Source organism: Anolis sagrei, chromosome 3 (assembly GCF_037176765.1).
Source record: "Anolis sagrei isolate rAnoSag1 chromosome 3, rAnoSag1.mat, whole genome shotgun sequence".
NCBI classification, from domain to species: Eukaryota; Metazoa; Chordata; class Lepidosauria; order Squamata; family Dactyloidae; genus Anolis; species Anolis sagrei.
Genome location: NC_090023.1, coordinates 114,018,645 through 114,042,402, shown reverse-complemented (window position 1 = coordinate 114,042,402; position 23,758 = coordinate 114,018,645). Strand labels below are relative to the sequence as shown.

Here is a 23,758-nt window from a genome sequence, read left to right as displayed (position 1 = left end):
TGTACCTATTTCAACTTAAAACAAATTCAACTTAAGAGCAAACCTAAAGAATCTATCTTGTTTGTAACTTGGGAACTGCCTATAGTACCATCTATGTCTACTTAAAAGTAACTTCAGTTGCTTTCAGCATGCTTTGTTCCTGTTATGTGTCTTCAAGTTATTTCCCACTTATGGCATTCCTAATATCAACCTATCACATATTTTCCTTGTCAGAATTTATTTCAAAGGGATTTGGCTTTGCTTTCATTTGAGAGAGTGTGCCTTGCTGAAGGTCATCCAGTGGGTTTCCTAGTGTCCTAGTCTAGCACTCAAGCTTCTATGCTGGCTGTCCTCAGTGGGCCTTAGTTTCAGGTAACTGCACAATAATATTCTCGCATAGGCACAAAGCTTCTTTATCAAGTTGAGGGCATGTCTAGACCAAGATGGACCTTGGCGGCTTTGACTAGAATGTCTTCTTTGTGAAGTTAATAGGCCTCTCTCCTTCTTGCTGGGAGTGTGGCTGTCATCATGAATCAGCGGTGATGCAGCCGCTCTTCATACTGCTGCCAGAAACAGGTTGTTGTTGTTTTCTGAAAGCCAATCCAGAGCTGGAACATTTGACAAAACTCTTAGGACAGACTGAGCTTTTAAAAGTAGAAAGCCCATTGGAAACAGCATGGGAAATATACACGAGTGCCTTAAAGGCATTTCTTGAGCATGGTTTTTCTTCTGCAGTTGAAAAGCCACAAGCCCTTTAACATTTCCAAGATTGGGGGAAAGGAAAGAGAAGATCTTATTGGCAGTTTAGTAGACTTTCCTGTCACCCACTACTATTGTGAGTGTGTGCCTGCAAAGAGTTTCTACATGAAAGGAAACTAAAAAAGGTTTGATTAATGAGGTATGAGAGAGAGGAAGAGTAACCTTCAATAAACAAAAGTATTTTCACCACCCCAACACAAGCTTGGCTGTACCCTTCAAGTAATTTCAGACATCACAAAATTATTCTAGATTGGTTTGTACCTCATTAAATGCAAAAATGTTCTGGGCCTTTTCCTGATATGCTCTGGCATGATATTTGACAGTGTTTGGCACTGAAATCTTATAAGTATCTGAAGAGCTCACTCTCATATTTCTGAGAATTTGGGCCCCCACCCTTCATATTTATCAACATAAGGGTAGACATGACTTTCCTCAGCCACTGAATGAGTGCACAAAGGCAATAATGGGGCTGAAGAGGCTACGTGAAACACCATTGTTGCTTTGTACTGTCACGATGTCCTCATACAATCCAATTTTGCAGGCAAAGGCTCTATCAATAATCTAATTCCATTTATTCACCTGCTTTTAAAAGGTCCCATTTTCTGTCTCCTTTTCTCATTTCCCCCTTTCTTGCAAGTTTATTTTAATTGCTGCAAAATGATTCAAAATGTAAAATACTAAACTCAGCAGCAGGGAAAGGATCTCCTTTTCCAGGAGGCTCAGCAAAAGCAAAGTGCTGCAGCCTCTCTTAATTTGTGTGTTGTTCTTCATTAACAACTTTTGCCATCATAACCACATTCTGATGATACTTGGCCACATATGTCTCTGATATCATTTGTGAATTGGGAGGAACTGGCCTCTCTCCCTCTGTAGCTCCAGAATACACAGATCCAGCCTTCATTAGGAATATGGAAGGCAATTAAAGCCTCAGTTGCCCTAGGTTGGAAGGACCATAAGAAATGGGATATAAAAACATGGTATAAATATCTAGCCAACTACCTACTTGAAGTTTATATTAGTGAAAGGAAAAGTTATTATAGGATGGGCCAAACCAGAAAGACCTGGGAGGCAAAATGGAAGGGTCTCATTTCCAGAATAGATATAATGAATTAAATAAGACTATCCACTTGATTGAACAATTATAAGAAGTATAGCAAAGATTAGTAAATTGTTCGGGGCGGGGGGAGAAGGAGGGGAAATACTGTAAAACGTGTGTGTGAGAGAGAGTGTGTGTGTGCATCTTTTTTAAAAAAACAGATCCAGCCAGATTGACGAGAGTCCCTCATGTGGCTTTTACCACAAGTCTCTACCATAGCCTCCTTGAGACCTGCCCGTAAGGAGGCACTGATCACTTCCCTGACCCACTTCACCAGTCACTCTCTGGCCTGTTTTATGAGCCAGGAAGAGCAAGGGTCGAGAGAGGCGACTCTCACCTTTCCAAGAATCCTGTTTACAACCTCAGGCTGCACAGATTGAAAGGTATCTATCAACACTGGACAAGCTGGTGCCAAGGTTACACGCACCACAGCTGTGTCAACCGTGGCGTTTCAGTCAGAGCGAATCCAAGTGATCTTATCTGCAAAATGGTAGGCAAGCTCCCTACAACATGCTGTTGTACGGCCAACATTCTCTTTTGGTCCAGGTTGGATTAAGCCTCTAAGCACCCAAAACAGGTCTGCTGGATGGTTTTGTGCTGCAGTAATAGTATTTGCATACAATGCCCTTTTTGCTGCTTTATTGCCCCTCCATAGATCTTCAACTACATTTTTTCTTGTTATTGGTCAGAATCACTCTGAGTTCTCTGTAACTGTCACTCTAGCCCACATATCATGCATTTCATTGCTGCCAGTTCCTTAGAGAATCATGCAGCTGGTTTAGCTCCACTTTGTGGGAAGGAATGCTTCAGTGCAATCATGTCTACCACCCTGGTCATTTCCCCATTTCAGAGAGTGACCAGTGTTTCAACAGGATGATCTGCCTGAGTAGTGGAAAATTCCCCAAGAATCATCGGGAATCCATATGGATCCATAAGTCTACTGTGGCGGACCATATTAATAAGTCGCCCACCCTGCAGAGATTCTGAATCCCAACCAGTCTAATCCTAACCACATAGTGATCTGTCCATGACAGTGAAACCATTCCCATCATCATCCCCACTCTCTATATAAATACAGAGCAGTGGGTCTCAAGATATTTTGGCCTGCAACTCCCAGACATCCCAGCCAGTTTACCAGCTATTGCGATTTCTGGGAGTTGAAGGCCAAAACATCTGGGGACCCTAGATGGCTCAGGTCCAGGTTATTTGGCTAATCACATTTCCTTGTATGAACCTGCCCAGGCCCTGAGGTCTTCAGGAGACACCTTTCTCTCTGTCCCACCTCCATCTCAAGCTTGGTTGGTGGGAACAAGAGCGGGCCTTTTCTCTCAGTGGCTGCTCCTCAACTCTGGAATAATAATAGCTCCCTTCTTCCCAGGGAAGCCATAATTGCCCCCTCCATGCTATCTTTGCAGTGGCAGGCTAAGACCTTTTTATTTAGACAGGCTTTTGAAGACGGTTTTTAGGATCAAGTGAGGGGGTGCTGTGGTATTTGCTCTGAATACATTTTAATCATTCTTGAAGATTTTACCTATTTTTTTAATATCATTAATATTTAATTCTATTTTAACATTTGCATATTTTAAGTTTTAAAATGTATTACATTGATTTCATTGTAAGGCACTTTGAGTCTCTATTGTAGAGAGAAAAAGTGGGGCATAAATAAACATAACAACAACAGCAACAGCTTCCTGGTGTTGTCATTCATCTACATCCAGTACAAAAAAGGAGTTGATCAGAACTATTTGGCAGAGTTCATTTTTTTCTCGAATTGCTTACTTTATATGAATGCAGTACCAGTATGTCATGGTGACTTGGTCTATAAAACATGAAATTTTAAACAGTAACCTTTCATCTTGAGTTGCAGGCAGTACATTTAATTCTGGGCAAAAAAACACAGGGATAGTATCATTCATCAACAAGTCAGGCACACGGTGTGGCATTATCTGTTGCCATGGATTCAGTACTGAGGAGTCGGTAATCGCCAAAATAATGTACATGGTTGCTGTGCAGGCAAATCACTTCATATTGTTGTTTCACTGTTATACAAGTTACATTTGGGGCCATTACTTCAAGCAACACAGTGGCTTGTGGTTTAAAGCTTTCAGTGGGTATATTTGTGTTGCAGCGCATGACAGGAAAATTTCACATGGGGTGGGTGCCTGCATTCTCTTGGAAATTTACTGCTAATGAACAACAAGTTATAATAGGAAATGAACAAGGTTAACATTCTGGTGATTAAACTTCCATAAAGCATTTGACATTTTCTAGTAAATTAATCTGCAAATTACATATCTCTCCGTGGAATTAATGCTATGACTCATTACATGGAAGTTCATGTGAAAAACAAGGAAGCTGTCAGTTCTGTCTATGGAAAGGCAATCAAATGAATTAAATTGTAGATGACTCAGGAGCAATGGCAGACTTTTATAGCAGCGCCCTTGTCTGGCACACACACAGCTACCTGTTCTTCCAAATATCTAATTTTTGCCCCAGTATAAAGTGTTTTTTTATCTAATTCATTCCTTTATTACATGGTGAATTTTAGAGATGGGGGATTAAGATGGCAAGCCATTTAGTGATGGATATCATCAAGATGTAATATAGAATTTTGAAAGATTCAAATCAGTACATAGTCAGTTTTAACTTTTGCAGATGTATTATTCATGTATTTGATTAATATGTTCTCTCTAGGAATGTCTAGGTTCTCGAGGATGACTCTAAGGTCAACTTCTGCTAGAAGATTCCTAGATATAACAATCATCTAGGAATTTGTGTTATCCATTAACACAATGGCATGGAGGAGGGTGATCATAAAGTTTTCTGGAAAATCTAGTCATTCCTAGAGAGATGTTCTCCCAGGGTGTTTTTAAAAGTATTATCTTATTTATGCTTTTTAGAATTGTGTGCCTAAATGCCCATGAAATCAAATGTGCCATCATTTTTAGTTTGCATATTTTTCTTAATGGGCCACTAATCAGTCTGATATCAAAACTATGGGAAGGAAAATGTGCAAGAGGGGTGTAGAAGAACTCTGCAATCACAAAACTTAGTCAAGAGTGTATACATAAGATCTATATTTTCAGAAATAGAGACATAGGGTGGATCCAGACAGGCCTTTATCCCAGGAGAATTCGTGTTTAAAAAATGCGGATTTCCCCGGGTGCCTGTTCACACACACCCCAGAATGTGCTCACTTTCTGGGGTGAGCGTCCAGACATTCTCCCGGGACTAGCCTGGGAGAATGTCTGGAGGCCCTACCCACCCTCTCCCTTAGAAAAGTAATGAAACTTAAAAAAAAAAAAATTATAAAAATTATATTGGGGGGGGGGGGTAGACAGCTGATAGAGTTGCCTTTGCAACAAAATCAAAATCTATCTTGCAGTCACTGTCCTTTTTCCAGCTACTCTTCATATTTTGTTTTTATTCTCCAGTCTGTCGGCTCTGCTGTATATCACGTGTGCAACATAAGGTAAAATGACATTTGCAAGTCCAAGGGTGCTTTCTCAGTTCTCTGTTGCATTCTTTTTCTTTCACCTGGATACATCTGCACTGGGTGTTGAAGCTTATTCAATGCATCTAATCTCCATGAGCCATACACTGCTCAGCATCTTCAGTGGCAACGGTGTAGAGCTGTTTCTACATTCTGATTGTCCATTTCTAAGGCGTTTCCCTCCCTTGCTGTCTCTCTCCAAGTTTAGTGCCATAGCAATTAAGCCAGGAAACTAGCTCATTGACAGGAACGAATATAGGGATGTGGGCCCCATTTGCACATGTACAAAGATAAGATGACACCATGATTTAGGCAATAAAAACTTCACAACTTTATTTGGTTAGAACTCACCAGAGCTGGTGTCCCCCATGGGTCATGGACCCCATTTACAGACAGCCTGCTTACCGACCAATGATCTCACAGAACTGGCTTGGTGTTGATGGTCCATCATTGCTGCCTGAGACAACCTACAAGACTGCCCCAGCTGCAATCTGTCTCAGACCTCCAAGTTTCTGCTGTGATATATGTCTGCCCCTGCCTGTACTGGATCTCTTCAAACCCCACCCCAGACCAGGGGTTTCCCCCATAGAAACCCAATATTTCCTGATGCCCACTCATACTGGTCCCATTTTCTGAATCCAAGACCCCTGCCAATCACCCAAACCCAAAGTTTTGACAAAAATTAAACATAGAAAATTGAGGGATTACAGAGTGGGTCACAAAGCCAGCAAGGAACTGGCTAGGCTCCTCCTCCAGCTGGAAACATATCTCCATATTGGACAACCTGATCAGCCAATGGATGCCCAGCAAGTGCTGTCTGGTGAACAAAAAGGAGAAGCTCCCTGCTGTTGCAATGGTCTACTGGGAGCCACCATGTGCTCCCAGAGCACACTACCACCAGCCGGGAACACAGGACACCCGATTTACCAGGTGCTGCATTTCACATAGTCATACTTCAGCTTGCCCAATCCTCATCACTTAAAACTAGTCTCGATAAAACTCTACCATTAGCCTGAATAAGAGGAGACTTGTTGAATCAATGTGGTAGATCAACACGTATGTTTGTTACATTCATTCACTGGATTGTCTCTTGTTGAAGCTGATAATAGAATTCAGGCCTCTGACAATATAACAATAATAACATTTAACAGCAATGTGTTTTGAGGTACCTTCTAAGCATCTTAAATGAATATCTTTGTTTATTTAATATGGTATAATATACTTCTTAGTTCTGGGCTAAGTATGAATATATTTCAGTGTAAACCTGACTGGATGAAGGGCTACAAAAAACCACAAATACACATATGAAAACATATTTCTATAAAATACATATTAAAATACACAAAACAGAGATTAAACAAAGGACACGTGTTTAAAAATCATGCTTAAAACTGGCCAAGTATGGGTAAATTCTACAAAGGTAGATAAAAATGTGCATATGAAAAATTGGATGTAAAAATACAATGTGAGTGATTTCTGGACTGACAGCACTACATGTCAAAATGCTAGGGATGGAAATTGTGTGAATTTCTCTGTGTGTTGAAATATTAAATCCCAGCAGCCTTGGCAAGCTTCACCAGTGGTGAGGAACACACAATTGCCAGTCTACTGTCCCAATCCTAAGATCTCTTGTGCTTTGCTGAGGGCTCACATGGAACACTCTGTCTGGTTTCTGTGTGTATTAATTTCAGGAGCATATCATCAAACTGTAGTAAATCTAGAGAGGATGACAAAGACAGTGAGAGGTCTAGAGACCACTTCTTTAGTCTGAAGAACAGATTAATAAGATGTGAGGTGCCACTCATCTTCAAATACATTAATGGCTGTGACATGAGTGATATAAAATATTTGTCTTCTGTTACTGAAGAAGACGGGCTCAAACCTATAGACTCAAATTACAATAAATATTTTAAACTAAATATTATAAAGAATTTTATGATGGTACATGCTGTTTGACAGTAAAGCAGCCTTCCTAAGAAACTATTAGACTCTTCTTCATTAGAGAATTTAAAATAGCCACCGAATGGAGATTTCCCACATTGAAAGGGGCATCAAAATGACTATCTAAGGTTGCATCTACAAGGTAAAATTAATGCAGTTTGACACCACTTTAACTGTCAATGCTAAATGCTATGGAATCATTGGAGTTGTAGTCTTTATCGTTCTATGTCAAATAGTGATGTTATCTCATTAAACTGCAATTTCCATGATTCCATTGCATGGAACTATGGCAATGAAAATGGTGTCAAACTGCATTAATTCTACAGCATAAATGCACACTTCGAGGTGATGCTAAGGTTCCTCTAGATTGCTTGTTATTGTTGTAAAACTTCTGCTGCTTTATAATTTCCCCAAAAGTTTAAAGAGTAAAAAGAAATATGAATAAGTATGAATACAAAATGATCACCTTTGATTTTATAGTGTGACGAGATTTTTTTCCAAAGTTCCACCAAAAAAACAAAACCCATACCCCTCATGTTTGAGAAGCATCAGCATAATAATGAAAGCCTATGAGTATTGTCACCTTCCAAACTAGTGCTACTGAGAGTACACAGATGGAGCAGACATACTGTCTTGATAGTGATGATAGCAGATGTCAACATGCTAACAGCCTGAAAAGCAAACTGCAGCGGTGGCTTTTTGCCAGTTATTTGTTTAAGAGATGAGGGTGCAGAGATATTGAGTGGATAATTTAAACTGGTGCCGATGTTTGACAAGAACTACAGAAGGCCTGTGTGGTGCTGGATTTGTGGAGCAGTGCATCGTTGACGCTTGAGAACAAAAGGTTGTTCCTCTCTGCTAGTGTGTCACTTGCCATATGCCATTGATGCAATTAGGTTGAAAACTGTAACAGGGTGCTAGTCACAACCCACAATAATTAAGACTAACAATTGAATTCCAATCATATCCTCCTTATTGTTTTTTATCACAGCTTCCTCAGTGCAACAATGTGAATACTATCACCAGGCATTAACATTTGTTTCCAAACTAACACATAAACATGTTTATTTGGTGTGCTTCCAGACAGTCCTTTATCCCCAGAGCATCCACATTTTTAAAACGTGGATGTTCCTGGGGGGCTGTTTACACACACCCCAAAAAGTGTGCGTTTTCTGTGGTGGGTGTTCAAATGTTGGGATAACCATAACCCCCACCCCAAAAGCCCTAACTCCCCCTTTAAAAGTAAGAAAAAATTACCTGGCCTCCATCACAGTTTTGTCTGAGCTCTTCTGACACATAGAAATGACACGCCAGGAGAGCGGGGGGGGGGGAGGAGAAAAAAGCTCCCCCCGCCACTTTCCTAGCACATCATTTCTATGCACCGGGAAAGCTCCGGCAAGACTGTAATGGTGGCCGGGTAAGTTTTTCTTAATTTTCAAAGGGCTTTGGGGGAGGGGGTAGGATTATTTAGTCTGGAAAAATGTTGGAGTGGTATCTCGACTGCAGTTCAGACACCAGAAGTAGTGGGTTTATCCCACGCCTTCCATGAAGGCATGGAATAAATCAATTTCTAATTAATTTGCCACAAACCAGGGTTTTTCTGGTCTGTGGAGAATTAATTGTGGGTTAGCCAGAACGTCATTTGGACAGCCCCCTTTTTATTGCAGAAGTTTCCACAATAAAGGGGCTGTCTGGATAGGCCCTTGGAAATCCTAAATCACTTAGGTCAGCTGCTTAGAAAAAAAGTCTTGTCTGACTTAGGGCTGTTTTTCCCTATACATAGAAATAGAGCAATGACATTTTGTCTATATGCATAGAGTCTGGAATCCATGATTTTTCTGCAAGGGAAATATCATAATTACAGTGCTACACAAAGAATTCCAGTGAACCACCCTTTCTAAGCCCTGCCTATTGAGCAGATTAATGGGGCTGCTTTTTGGTTGCTCAGTAAGCAGCTGACTGCCGTTTCCATTCTCTCTTATAAGTGATTCCCATTGTTAGAGGCAGAAAAAGGGTCCATGTTGCAATTTCCTCTCATGCCACTGGTCATTCACATAAAGGAGAGGTGGGAATGACCACCCATTGCTTCCTGAGTGACAGGAAAACAGACCCTCACTGATCACAGCAGCTGCTGTCCAATAAATGCAAATTGGGGGCTTTCATGGTCTCACAGTCCCGAAATTAGGGACTAAGTAGGATCCATGATTTTTTAATATTCACAAATGTATAATTGAACATTACATATGTGTAACTGCCATACAGGAGTCCATTCACAGTTCAACATATGCAATTGGAAAATACTTCGTTGATTTTCCTAATTAACTGCAGAAGTCAATAATAGATATTTCACTGATATGATGGAAATGTGTGCATGCTGAGGGCATTCATACATTTCATTTTTTGTGTAGTTGCAGGGACATACGCCTCCAAGTTAGAAAGTATATATTCCACAATCACACTAAAACAGAAATTAAAGTAGAATCACCTAGGGGAGATTGGCTCAACTTATAGTGCTTTCCATTGAGTTCTATAGAACAAAGCATATGGCAGAAAAGGACAATTGTTCCCAATTGCCAGGGTGGCAGGCTGCATTCACCCTCCCTAGGATCTTAGACCTTAGTTCTAATTTCTAAACATTGTTATTTTTAATAGCCCCAAATAGTCCCTATTTCATTTTAATATCCCTCTTCTAGTTCACTTCCTTTTTTTAATGACCTATTTTTTTTCAGAAAACCTAGGATACTCACTGAAGTATCCTTCACTGAGTATTGTGCATTGTGGAAACAGCCATGGTGAACCTGGGTATTTTGGCCAGTATAGACAAGTCCAAAGTAAAGGCATAAAATAGTTGACAACAATAGCTGGTTTTAAAACAAGACATTGTGAGAGGAACATGACATAGCATGACAGCTAAGAAGATTGGTGCAGACAGATAATTCTTTCTCTTTTTGTTGAAAAGCTGAGGAAACCTAATGGCACTAGCTGAGCTATTCCTCTGGCAGAATTCAGCTCAGCTCAGCGCTGCATCTTATCAATTAACCTGTTCCACTTGCAGGGAGTGATAGGAGTAGAACAGGTTCCCAGCTGGAGTGCCTGCAGTGCCACTGCTGCTGTTCTCTGTTCTTTATTATTTTTGCCTTCTTTAAACTTCCGGATTCTAAGAGCTCTCAAACAACGGAACTGGCTGTCTTGAGACTCATCCACATATGCAAAAAAATCCATGCCCACCCCTATTCTGATGTCGTTAGAACACACGATGTACAGCCATTTTACAATGAAAGTGCTTTTTATAGGTTTTAATACATTTTAAAAAAATACAGTTCTTGCTTCACAATTTACAGGGGGGAAAGTGAGGTGTTTTTGTTTTCTTTGCTACATGTATCTCAATCAGAATAACATGGTGGTTTGGTAGGTGGCATCTTCCATCCAGTGAGGATTGCCATGTTTTTAAACATTCTGTGCTATTTGCTGGGGTGTATGTTTAATATGAACATTGTTAATTTCATTTAATATTGCATTAATAAAGAGCACCATTGATCTCACAAGTGGACTTTGCTGAAGTGCCATCGAGGAGAAGATTTTTTTTTTTTTTAAAAAAAGCAAAACTTAGCCAGGGAGTCAGTGGCCCCAAGGAGAAAGAAACACCTTCTCCCCAGCCATGAGATGAATAGTAAGATGGTAGATCAGCAGTGAAAAGAAAACAAAGACAACGTTCCACTGCCTCCCTATCCAAGCACTGTTTATTTTCTTTCTCCCTCCCTTCAGGGCTGCTGCCTAAGGCTGTGCAAAGCTTCGGAGTTCCTTTTCATAATTCAGAGATTTGTATAAGTACGAATCTCCAAATTACTAATCAGAAAGGGATCCCTCCGAAGCATTAAGAATCAAAACAGAAGCCTCCAAAACCTTTCAGAGATATTAAGATGTGTTGTTTCAGAGCATTTTTTAAATGTAACATACTTTGTAGTCTGTAATTGTCTGGGTGGGAGGGGGCAAGAGGGTGACATGACTGAAAAGGCAGCTGCATGCTTGTTTTTTTCCTTGTCAGCCAATCAGAAGAAGAGCAAAAAGAAAACCAATTACGTGGGTTTCTATAAAGCTGGTAGTTTACGTCCCTCAGTGTGTCTGTGTTTCTAATTCTTTGTGGAGTTAATTGAAGAGAGACAATCCCTCTTATCACACTGGGGCTTTAACGTGGGCAGCCCCTTTCTTCTGGCATGAGCAGAATTCTGGGAAATGTGGTTTAGGACTGGGCCATTTGAATACACTGCTACAGAGGTCATCACCTTCCCTAACTACATTTCCCAGAATTCTGCTTGTGCCAGAAGAATGGGGCTGCCTGCATTACAGCCTCAGTGTGATAAGGCTGAAAGACATTTGTGCTTGTTCTGTCGTTTGTTAAAACTTAAACTAGTAGCTTTCTTGATAATTCTGTTTCTTTCTGTCTCTTCATATCCAGCCTATAACCTTTCTCTGTTGAAATAATCCAACCCCAAACTTATATTTTTCAAATTCCCATGCTCCCTCCCCAGTGAGCCCTCTGCCCCCACACCAAGCAAGTTGGACCTGCAAGATCCTACTTACCTGTCTACTTCTTCTGACAAGACAAGCATTACAATTATGCTTATTGCTTATCAGACTGATTGATATGAAAGTGATTTAGGTTATTCACATTTGCTTAAATTGAAAAAAATCTTTAAAATCAATGGATAGACTGTTCTGAAACTTTGTATGCTTGCTGCCCTGTTCACGTTGTCTCACTGTGCAACAATTTGAGGGGATACCTCTTGTAGTTTTTTAAAAAATATTTCTTTTATTAAAAAAAACTTTTAAAACTCCTAAAAATCAGTAGATGAGCAACCTTTTCTGAAACTTTGCAGGATTGATGCCCTACATGTATCGTCTCATTATGCAGAAATTCAAGGGGATGCCTCTTGGAGTTATTAAAAAATTATTATTTGTAAAAACTTTTTAAAATTCCTAAAAATTAGTGGATGACTAAGTCATAAATGTTACCTACAAATGTGCCAAGTTTCATCCTGATAGCCATAAAAATGACAGAGACAAGTGTCTAAATTTTTTCCCATTGCCACTAATAAAGAAATCTTAATGAAGCAATTACAAAGATTCAGAGATTTGGATTACAAATCTGAATGGGATCCCACCAAATCTTTATGAAATGAAGCAGGAGACATACTAAGCTCCGAAACAAATCACTAATCAGATTTCAGCCACTTTTCACACCTCTGCTGCTGCCTGTATCTCAGCACAGTCCTTTTGAGTTTAATAAAGTTGCTTGCTTTTCAACCAAAGACCTCACCACATTGAGGTCCTTGATGCAAGGAATCCATAGGCCAGTGGGGTAGAGTATGAGGCAGCAGGGTGAATCCATTGCCCAGCACCCTGCATCACCCACATCACCAGCTTGCCCATCACACGCCAGAATGTGCATCTTCCTGGCTTACTCCCACACTGTTCTCAGCATTTTAAATCTAAATACAGCTAGTCTCACGTGTTCAGAATTCCCTATATTAGAACAGTTTCCCAATGCAGCCAGAATGACGCCCCGAAGAAGTAGCTGTGTCATGTGATGAAATCCAGCCAGCTCTGTGCTGGCTACGTCAGTGGACTGTTCTAGGATGGGGAAATTTGTCAATGTGATGAGGTCCCAAGTGACCAAAGGGATCAAGCAGAAGGAGATTGATCCCATCATCATTGGACTCACCTGGCAAGGAGTGGTGACACCAAGAAGAAGGGGGGAAATGCTGCTGATCTGAATTTGGACAGGAGAAAGGTGTGGCTATCAATACAATTCAAGTAGGTGAATGCTAATATGAATCCGAAGCAGCTCTGGGGAAAAATACTTCTCGCTGGAGCTGAATTATTTTGCTGGTGTGGATTTAGCTGTGGAATGTGGTGGATTTGTCTTTGTTGGCCTTATTACAGATTTCTTATTGTTAATCATGCTAATCACAAATGCCTTTGTATAACATCAGGTGTTCCCATTTCTCACAAACCAGTGAATATTCCATTTTCCACTTCCATATGGCCATTGAAGCCTGGTTAGATTAAAACATTTTGTAGCAGCGGGACAAACCAGATTTGAATCCCTAAGGTTCTTTAGCAACGAGAAATGAATGTACTTCAGTGCAGAAGGAAAACTGTTTTTTCCCTCTTCTTCTTTTGAAGCCCAGGAGAGAAATCACATTTTCCATGCAGCTGCAAACTTCCTTCTGTGAACAGCTGGTGTTGGCTGCATGATCTATCTTGGCTCACAGACATAATAGGGAAAAGCAGCATTATCCATCTCAAGCATTCAGGACGAAAGCTACTTAGAGGCATAAATGTTCAGTGCCACTGAGGCACCAGAGAAGGAGCTCTAGAAGGGAGAAGTCAAGAGTCCTTGTGAGGATGTATCTTTCAAAGGGGAAAACCCTAACTTTTCATAACCTGTCAAGAGGCTTCTTAGGGAAATATGCACATTCAAAGGATGTGCATAAAGAAATGTGTGCACTGGGGGAAAATGTTTCAAAAATGCTTGCATTGGGGAAGTCGATATACAAAATGTACACAAAATTTTCATGTGCAGAGATTTTATTTTTAAATATGTGTGAACTGATATGGAAAATGGAACAGAACAAACATAGTAAAATGTTATTAAAGCAAAACATGCTTTTAAAAATATTTATTCTCAGTCACTAAATGGGATAGCAATTTATCAGACTTTCTGTGGCTTATGTACAACTCAGGACCTCATCACATGGACTTCTTGCTCCATCCTAGAACACTTCCAGGATGGAGCCCTTTACATGATACAGGGCTACGTCTGGTGGCTGGTTCTGTCTTGGAAGCATCCTGGGATGAAGCCCTGAGAACACAGATGGCTATTCATATCCTCATAGCCTACAACTGGGCCAGCACTGGGGGAAGCTGGGTGGTGACGCTTTCCCCCGTGTGATGGAGAAGGCAACAATGTCAGCAATGTGGAGCATGGGATGATAGTTTCCCCTGCTGCCCCATGGATTTGTTACTCTGCTCAGCAAATTCTCCTGCTGTTGCCCACGTTGGGGACCTCAATGTGATGAGATCCTCATCTCAAGAAAGAATAAAGTATTCTTTGTGCTTTGATTATCTTAAAGTCTGTACAACTTAAAATTCACCAAAGTGAGGACAGTCATGCCCTGAGAACTATTCTTTGCAGTTAGTCTAGTTTGGGGTCTACGTTCCTGCTCTGCCAAATGTGTTCCTGTTCTATAAGGTACCATTTAGTCACATCTTGGAGAAATTATTTTGGGGATTATATGTTCACAAATTCCCTCAGACAGCATAAACAATGGATGAGAAATTTGAGTTATAGTCCAAAAAGATAATGTTTTCAAGCTCTCGTTTTTTTAACCAGTTCTCGTTGTTTTAAACCAGCCTAATGAGAAATATCCCCCTGTTTTGGGGAATATATTTTCAAGTACTTTCCAAGCAAGTAATGTTTTCCTTACAAACCATAGAATTACAGATGGTGAGATAGTATTTATATGCAGCTAATATAAATACTTTTCCCCCACCACAAGTCTTCAGTTGCATGTAGGAAGTGATTATATTATTTCTGTTTTTGGGAACTTGTTTCAATATCCCTCCTTCCTCCCCACTGTGACTTATAGTGGAAGAACTCCCACTCTTACACAGTAGGAGTACAGAAGAATAAATGCTCACAAATGATTTGGGGACTCGGTCTCCATGGATGCAAAGCTTAGTCCTGCTGAGTGCAGTGGAAGGTGGATGAGATGGTAAGCTGGGTCACCACATCCATGTGGGGTGAGCCAGAAGAGGAGCAAAAGGAAAAGAAAAAGGGAGGGGGAAAAGTGCATAGCTTCAAAATCTAGATACAAAACAGGGCTACCCACTTATCAGTTCCTCATAGATTAATCTCTATAAACCACGGCTTGGCAGATCCCAATTAAAGGTGAACTGCACTGCATAAAGTACTTTCCAAACAGTAACCAACTTCCCTGAGATTTAAGAAGTATTATTTATTTCTGCATTTTATGTACTTCTTTTATTAATTTATATTCTGCTTTTCTATTAATAACGGGCATCAAAGTGGCTAACAACCTATTTTTAAAAGTACAAATTGCAGTCAGCCCTCCACATTTTCTGGAGCTAGTGGCACAGAACACCTATTAAGGTGAAAAAACTGATTTTTTTAATTAAAAAAATGCTATTTCTACATTTTCCAGCATGACGTCCTCTCAATGCTGAACATAAAATCATATTGGAGAACCTACAAATTTCCAGAGTGGTGTTCTTTTTGGAAATCTTTAGGTCTTCCAACTTGACTGGAGGAAGTTGACCATAAAGCTCCACTGGAAAAGACCTAGAGATTCCAAGAGAGAATGTTTTAAATCAAATATGTGTATAATAGGGCTGGGCGGTTTCATTCGTTAATTTCATAATTCGTTATTGATTTGTATTTGAATTAGCTTACGATCCAATATTGAGCCATGCAGGAGTAATTAAAAATCGAAACGAATTTTTTCAATTTATTTCATAATTGTTTTGTAATTGTTTCGAAATCGTTTCGTAATTATTTCCGTATGTCTGGTGCAAGTTTTAGGGTTGTTGTTTGTTTTATCAGTGATAAAAAATAAATTATCACACCAACAGTCAACAACAGAGGGAGAGGGAAGCTTCAGAAGTTCCCCCTGTCCCATTTGGAGGGTTTTTTTTAGCATATTGCGCAATCGTGTTCGCCATTAACGAATCGATTCGTAATCGTTTCGTAATTGTTTTGTAATTTTACGAAATTTCATATATTTCGAACTTTTTTAAAGGAAAATTTCGGAATTCTTTTAAAAAACGAAATGCAAAACCCCCCTAAAAATGAATCAAGTTTAGAAACAAATTTTTCCGTGGTTACCCAGCCCTAGTGTATAATCAAATACACAAAAGTCAAAACAACAAATGGGGAGGGAAGGTTGTAAAGACAATATAAAGCCATGAATAGAAGTATAAATATAAGATTTAAAAAACAAGTCAACAGTTTATGAAATAACCAATGTAGCATTGAGCAATGAACAAGGGCTAAGGCATGTGTAAAGTGTTCTGATAAATGCTGAAGATATCATTATATACCTCATCACACTAGAGCATGTATCCACTTTAAATCTAGTTTCTGCCTCCTGCAGAATTCTGGGGCTTGTAGTTTAGGAAAGGGCCTTTAAACTGCTCAGCCAGACCACTCCTGGGCCTCACTAAACTACAAACCCTAGAATTCTGCAGGAGGCTGGACTTAAAGTGGATTCATGCTCTAGTGTGATGAGGCTGTAGGACATATTTATTTTCATAGAGTAGCAATGACTTGTTGTGAACTAAAACTCTGGAAAAGTGATAATAGTGCATACTACAGGTGGATCTGTACATTATTCCTTGAGCATATTTGATCCCTCCCACCCATCCTCCTGGCAGGCCATTTCTATGCACCGGGAGAGTTCCGGCAAGACTGTAATGGAGACCAGGTACATTTTCCTTACTTTTAAACAGGGCTTTAGAGCTTTTGGGGTGGGAGTTATCATGTCCTGGTGTTGTACTGGGAAGTCCCAGGCCAACATCTGGACACCCACCCCAGAAAGCACATTCTGGGATGTGTGTGAACAGCCCCCCAGGAACATGCACATTTTTAAATGCAGATGCTCCTGGGATAAAGGGCTGCCTGGAAGTGCCCAGAAATAAACATGCTTATGTGCTAGTTTGGAAGCAAATGTTAATGCCGGGTGATAGTATTCACATTGTTGCACTGAGGAAGCTGTGATGAAAAACAATAAGGAGGATATGATCTCTTCTGGGGTGGGTGTGGACAGGCCCCCAGTTTTTTTTTTAACGCAGATGCTTCTGGGATAAAGGCCTGTCTGGATCCTACCTCAGTTATAGTACAGGAGCAAGAGCAGGAGCACTTGATTTATAATTTGCCTCTTAGCAACTACACTTCAGGGCTGCAATTTTTTGTAAAGTGGTTACCTTATATAGGTTAACTGTTAAATAAATTAATTCTTAAAATAGTTAAGGGCACAGCTTGTAATTACTTTTCTATTGTATTAATACTTAGTAATAAAGAAAATATTAAAAGCAGTCTTTTCTTATAATAATAGATGATTTTGCACAATTAATACATGAAAACCATATCCTGCTTTCTAAAAATAGGTGGATCTGTATGTGTGTGTATATATATATATATATATATATATATATATATATATATATATATAGTGAAGTACTAAAACTGAAGGTTTCTAAGAATCGGGGGTGGATCTATAAAACTCAAGGCCATGCTGATGCCTTATCAGCTCTAGATCAGCCATCCTAAATGCCCCCCTCACCTTCCATATTGTGGTGGTCTTCAGTCATGAAAAGGTCTGTGCCATCAGCCAGGACATAAGAGCATCACAGGAGGGGAAAGAGAAAGAAACCCCGCTCATCTCTTCCTTCCCAGCACTCTGCATTGTTCTGGCTGATGCCATGCTAAGCAACAAAGAACAGGCAGGACTTGTGCCATGGCTGGAGATCACAGTGACATGGGGGGGGGGGGGGAGGGACTGCCACCCCGTGTCCCTGGGCTATAAGTCTAGGAAATGCAAAATAGCTTTGGGTACAGTTGTGGCCAGTTCCATTGTGAACCATTCCAATTGTTCCGGCCCAAGCTACCTATCCGACCGCATCTCTGCCTATGAACCCACCAAGACTTTGAGATCTTCCGGGGAGGCCCTGCTCTCGATCCCGCCTGCTTCTCAAGCACGGCTGGCGGAGATGAGAGATAAGGCCTTCTCAGTGGTGGCTCCTCGGCTGTGGAACGCCCTTCCCACAGACATTAGACTAGCACCATCTCTAATGGTATTCCGCAAAAAGGTGAAGACCTGGCTGTTTGAGCGGGCGTTTGAATAATTAGTGCAATGATTGGTAATGAACATAGGAATGGAACAATGGATGACGAATCTGGATTATGTTTTTGATGATGAGACGTTAGTGAATGGTTATTGTAGTAATTGTTTTATTAATTGTGTAATGTGTTAGGTTGTTAACTGTTTTTTACACTGTAGCATTGAATTTTTGCTGTTCTTATTTGTTGTGAACCGCCGTGAGTCGCCTTCGGGCTGAGAACAGCGGTATATAAGTAAATAAATAATTAAATAAATACATTGTTCCCACAGACCCTAAATTGGGAGAAAGGCCTTGCCTCACATTATCCCAGATGAGCCCTATATGATATTTGACCACAACAGAGCTGATCCTCATCTACACCAACCTTAGTGATCAGTGTAGATATGACCCAGCCTTAGCCAGAAAAAAATTTAGGGGAGGGTTGAAAATTTCGGGGGGGGGGGAGTTTTGAAAATTTGGGGGGGGGTTGAAAATTTCGGGGGGGGGGGGAGTTGAAACTTGCCTCTTATCTCACGCTGAAGCAAAGAGCACAGCAGGGGGCAGAGCAGCCTTCAATAGCCTGCAGCTCTGCCCCTGTCAACCACCTCCACTAAGTCTGGCCTCCTTAATGAGAGCATTCAACACACACACCCCCAACTTGGTTGCTTCACTACATCGGCTATTGCTGCAAGTAATGACAGTGTGAATAAATTGTCAATATTTGCTTGAGATAGTGCTTGCAGTTCTGGAGGGACTCTTAATTTTTTGCATCCCATAGACTTAGCATGGGGATTTGGTTAACCAGTTAAAATTCATGAGTAAACCAGGTTTATTTTTTTAAACCTGAAAAATTTCAGGGGGGGGTTTGAACCCCCAACCCCCCCCCCCCCTCCCGCCTTACTACAGGCCTGTGACCCAGGTTGGAGAAGACTGAGTTAAGCATTTATAACATTAAATTCAAGCTTTGTGATGGAAATAAGATAAGTCCCTATAAAAATATATGAAGGCCTGGTATGAGCACAGTGTTCTCTAGTACAATGCTACTCTTTGTCTTAGTTCCTAGTCTGTAAATTTGAGGTGATGCAAGGATACATTCAAAATTGCAAACACTCTGTTACTGTGGAAACAGGGTTGGATCTGTAGTGTAGATCAATAGACCAATATAGCAGTTTGACCCCACGTGCTTTATGCAAAACCACTTTTCTCTTTTCCTTGTTGCAGCTGGGAATATATGAATTCCAAATGGAAAGGGTTGTGAAAAATTGTGCATTATCACAATGAAAAAGAAGTGGTGGCGTTTCTGTAGGAACACTTCTTATTATTCACAGTCACTTTGGCATTTTGCAGGAAGCATAAAGGAGTAGAAATGTGTATAAACGATAAAGTGTAGTTCCACCACACTGTATTTAAATCAAAACTAACTATTTACAAAGAAGCTTCTATTATCCTCTACAGGCATCTGGAAATTGGTTCAAATGCATGTAATTAATGAGCTCTGCACTGCTCATACAGGTTATATTCAGTGTTGTTCCTATAGCTTGAGACGTTTTCAGCAGCGTTTTTTCCTTCCTTTTTTTTTTTAAAAAAGGCAATATAATAGACTCATGTGGTGTATGCAAGAAATGGGACAAAACGCCACAGTCATTCCATATGTGTTACTTAGTCATTAAGCATGTTGAGCATCTTTGTGTAGAAATAATAACAACGTTCCCTATTTTAGAGGTATGGGGTATTTTTTATGTTAATAAAAGTATTTCAGAGCTTTTTATGTTAATAGAAGCCCTTTGAAGTTTTTTTTGTAAACAACAACAACTGCAACAACTTAGATTCCCCTCAGCAGCTTCTAGGAGGTATGTAAGTCAGTTTTATCATGCTTCCTAAGACCTGTTTTAGATTCAGGTTATTTTGTGTCAAAAGCATTGCATAAAATGTTGTATAGCAATGCTTTTGGGTTAGAAAGATTATCCATTTACAAGAAATGTTGCCCAGGGGACGCCCGACTGTATTTACTCAGTCTTCAAGGAGGCTCTTTCCATGTCCTCCTTAGATCCAGGTGAGGCTTCCTTTTAAAGCAGGAGGTAAATAAGATATTTACAACTTTATTTTTTAAAAAGGCCTGTCCTGGACCCAGAGGTATCACAAATACACTAAAATTGCCCACCCCTTATGGGATGGATTGGGGTCATTTTGAATAAAAGCAACAACAAAAAATATGGCCATTGGGGTGTGTAAAAAACAATTGCGGGTTTTATGTGGTCTACAGGCTGTACATGGCTCTTCAAACAGGCCTTTGACCTAGATTATATTGAGGACCTAACTCAGTGGTTCTCAACTTTCGTAATGCCATGACCCCTTAATACAGCTTCTCATGTTGTAGTGACCCCCAACCATGAAAATATTTTCATTTCTACTTCTTAACTGTAACTTTGCTACTGTTATGAATTGTAATGTAAATATCTGATATGCAGTATGTATTTTCATTCACTGGACCAAATTTGGCAATAATACCTGATATGCCCAAATTAGAATACTCGTGGGGTTGGGGGGGGGGGTTGATGTTGTCATTTGGGAGTTGTAGTTGCTGGGATTTATAGTTCACTTACAGCAAAGAGCATTCTGACCTCCACCAACGATGGAATTGAACCAAACTCCCATGATTAACAAAAAATACTGGAAGGGTTTGGTAGGTATTGAATTTGAAGTTGCAGTTTAAATACATCCAGAGAGCACTATGGACTCAAACAATGTTGGCACAAATACTCAATATGTCCAAATGTGAACACTGGTGGAGTTTGGGAAAAATAGACCTTGACATTTGGGAGTGGTAGTTGCTGGGATTTATTGTTCACTTTCAATCAAAGAGCATTCTTCATCCCATCAAAAATAGAATTGGACCAAACTTTCCACACAAAACCCACATGAGCAACAGAAAATATTGTGTTTTCTGATGTTCTTTGGTGACCCCTCTGACATTCCCTCATGGCCCCCACCCAAGGGGTCCTGAGCCCGAGGCTGAGAAACATTGAACTAGTTGATTATTTCTCCTTGCACTTACAGACTGCTATTGATTCCAATTTATTTTATATTTTCTGCTACTGTTGCATTTTAGTGATTTTTAATTAGTGGAGTTTTTTGTGTTATGCTGTTGTTACTATTACAGTTTACCTGTCTAAACGTATTCTCCACTATGAACCATCAAGGTTGTTAAGATCTTCTGGAGAGGCCCTGCTCTTGGTCCCACCACTTTCACAGTCATGTCTGGTGGGAACGAAAGACAGGGCCTTTTCTGTGGTGGCTCCCCAGCTATGAAACTCTCTCCCAAATGAAATTATATCTGCCCCCTCCCTCCTGACCTTTAGGAAGTTAATGAAATCCTGGCTGTGGAACGAGGCATTTGCAGAATGATGGCTGAGACCAGTAATTGACCAAAGTTATCGACCACAATATGTGAACTGAGTTGGACATGATTTTATCTTGGCGAATGGCTTATATGTATTTTTAATTCATTGTTGATGTATGTTTAGATTTTATTGTTAGCATTGAATCCTTGGTGTTAGCCAGTCTGAGTCCCTCTATGGAGGTAGAGATTGGGAAATAAAAGTTTTAAATAATAATAATAATAATAGTTATTGTAATATTGTTTAGACACATTGTATTTTGTGTGTTGCACCTTGAGTGCTTTTTTGAGCCGCCCTGGTGGTGAGGTAAAAACAAAGTTTTATTATTATTACTTTCCTTCCCCTCATGTTAGAGGCATAAATAGAGTTATCTTATGTTGTTTTTATTTTTATACTTGTAAATAATCCCCAAGATATTGTTCTTTCGATGGTATAAAGGATTTTCATGAAGATTTGCTATTTTCAATTTCCTTCTTTTAAAGATTTTTTCCCTTTATTAAAAAAATCTAAGAAAGCTTTTAAAGGCTGAAATTATGTCAAACTGAGTTATATGGAGCTTGCCCATCAGTAATCTTCACTGCTAAGGGTATAGATTATCTGTAATATGTTATTGTTTCTATAAGCCTTCTGCCCTTATATCGAATGCATGATGTTTCTGGTGTTTGCTTCCACTCTGTAATAAGGTTGCTATGGCAAAGCTATTACTCCAGCAAAGGGAAGAATGTGTTGGCGAAGTGCTGATCCCTTTTCAGCTTTACGTGAGCCTCTGATTACCCAAATGATCAAGTTTGTGCTGCAAGTGTGGCTATCACAATGTGAAGCAAACGGATGAAGCTGACATGAGTGGGCCTGCTATTATTTCCCCAGCAGACACATTTGATAAAACAGTACAGCCGCTGAAATTATCTCACCCTGAGTCCAGGAAATTTGCTGTCTTGTTTGGTTGTTGTTGGGTTGCTTTGGTCCAGTAAGCCAATCTTTTAATGTTGTGACCAGAAATTTGGTTTATGTCTGTCTGACTGTCTGTCAAGCATATTGGCTACTCACAGTCAGGAGAGAGGAATTATTTTTAAAAAACAACAACAAAAAAGAGGTTATATTATTGTGTTTAATGTACTGTGATGATAATGTCAACTGTTTCCAGTGCAAGACATAAACTCAGGGCTTGTCAAATGTAATATCTGAAATCACTGCTAAATAACATGTATTTCTTGTGGGCTTTGTAGAGAAAAACAGAGTTGTAGCAAATTGCCAGCAGATCTTGGACCCCATCCCTTTAGTAGTTTAGACTAGACTGATCATGCAGTTTGGGTAATTGTAATACTGTAGTACAAAACCTTACTTTTTCCATAATCTCTTTCTCCCTCTCTGTGTGAATATGTATCTTATACAACTGATTTTTTAAAAAATTGAAGGTGACAAAGATATAATGTACAAAACAACACACAATAAGAGGTTAAAATGCATAGAAGTCCAGGATGGCATCTCATTAGTTTACTTATTCAGATAAGTAATAGTTAAGAGTTTCAGTGAAAAGGACTCTGGTTGAGTGGTTTAATATATTATTTCATTGTTTAGCATATGATTGAGGCAGAGGGTCAGGAGAGAGGAATTATTTAAAAAACAAAACAAAAGGTTATATGGAATGACCATGGGAAGGGGGGCTCTCACAGTACAAGGGAGAGACCTTGAGACCTCTGGACATTGTAAAGACAGAAAGAGATGTCAAGCTCCACCATGAGCTGTATACATACATGCACCAGAGTCTTTCCAGAAGCCCACTTGACTACTCGGTGGTTGAAGCTGCCATGGGTTTTTGTTGACATAATCAGTTAAAAACAATAACTCCTCATGAGATGTATTTTCTTATTTGTGATCATTGCAGGCCATTCTATAATAAATATTCCCTCCCCCCAATAGCCAAGTGTCCCATATTCTCTTCCAATTATCTCACTTAGGATCCTCCAATTTCTAACATTTGGCTAGCTTAAGATTCCCTGAATGGCAATATTTGGCAGTTGTCAGAAAGAAAGCAATTACTCCCCTGTGTTTTAACTAATTGCTGTTATTAAGGTAAATGAAAAGTGACAAAAGCACCAGACAGAGCTGGATAGTTTATTGTGCTACTTTGAAATGTGATTGGTAATTATTACATTCCAAAAACACTTTAACTTGAGACCATGTATGCTT

General features: G+C 39.8%; 1 protein-coding gene across 1 annotated transcript in view; it reads left to right on the top strand.

Annotated features, from left to right (window-relative positions):
- Nucleotides 1-23,758, top strand: part of ITGBL1 (integrin subunit beta like 1) — a 194,221-nt gene that overhangs the window by 153,538 nt on the left and 16,925 nt on the right. The window lies entirely within an intron of this gene.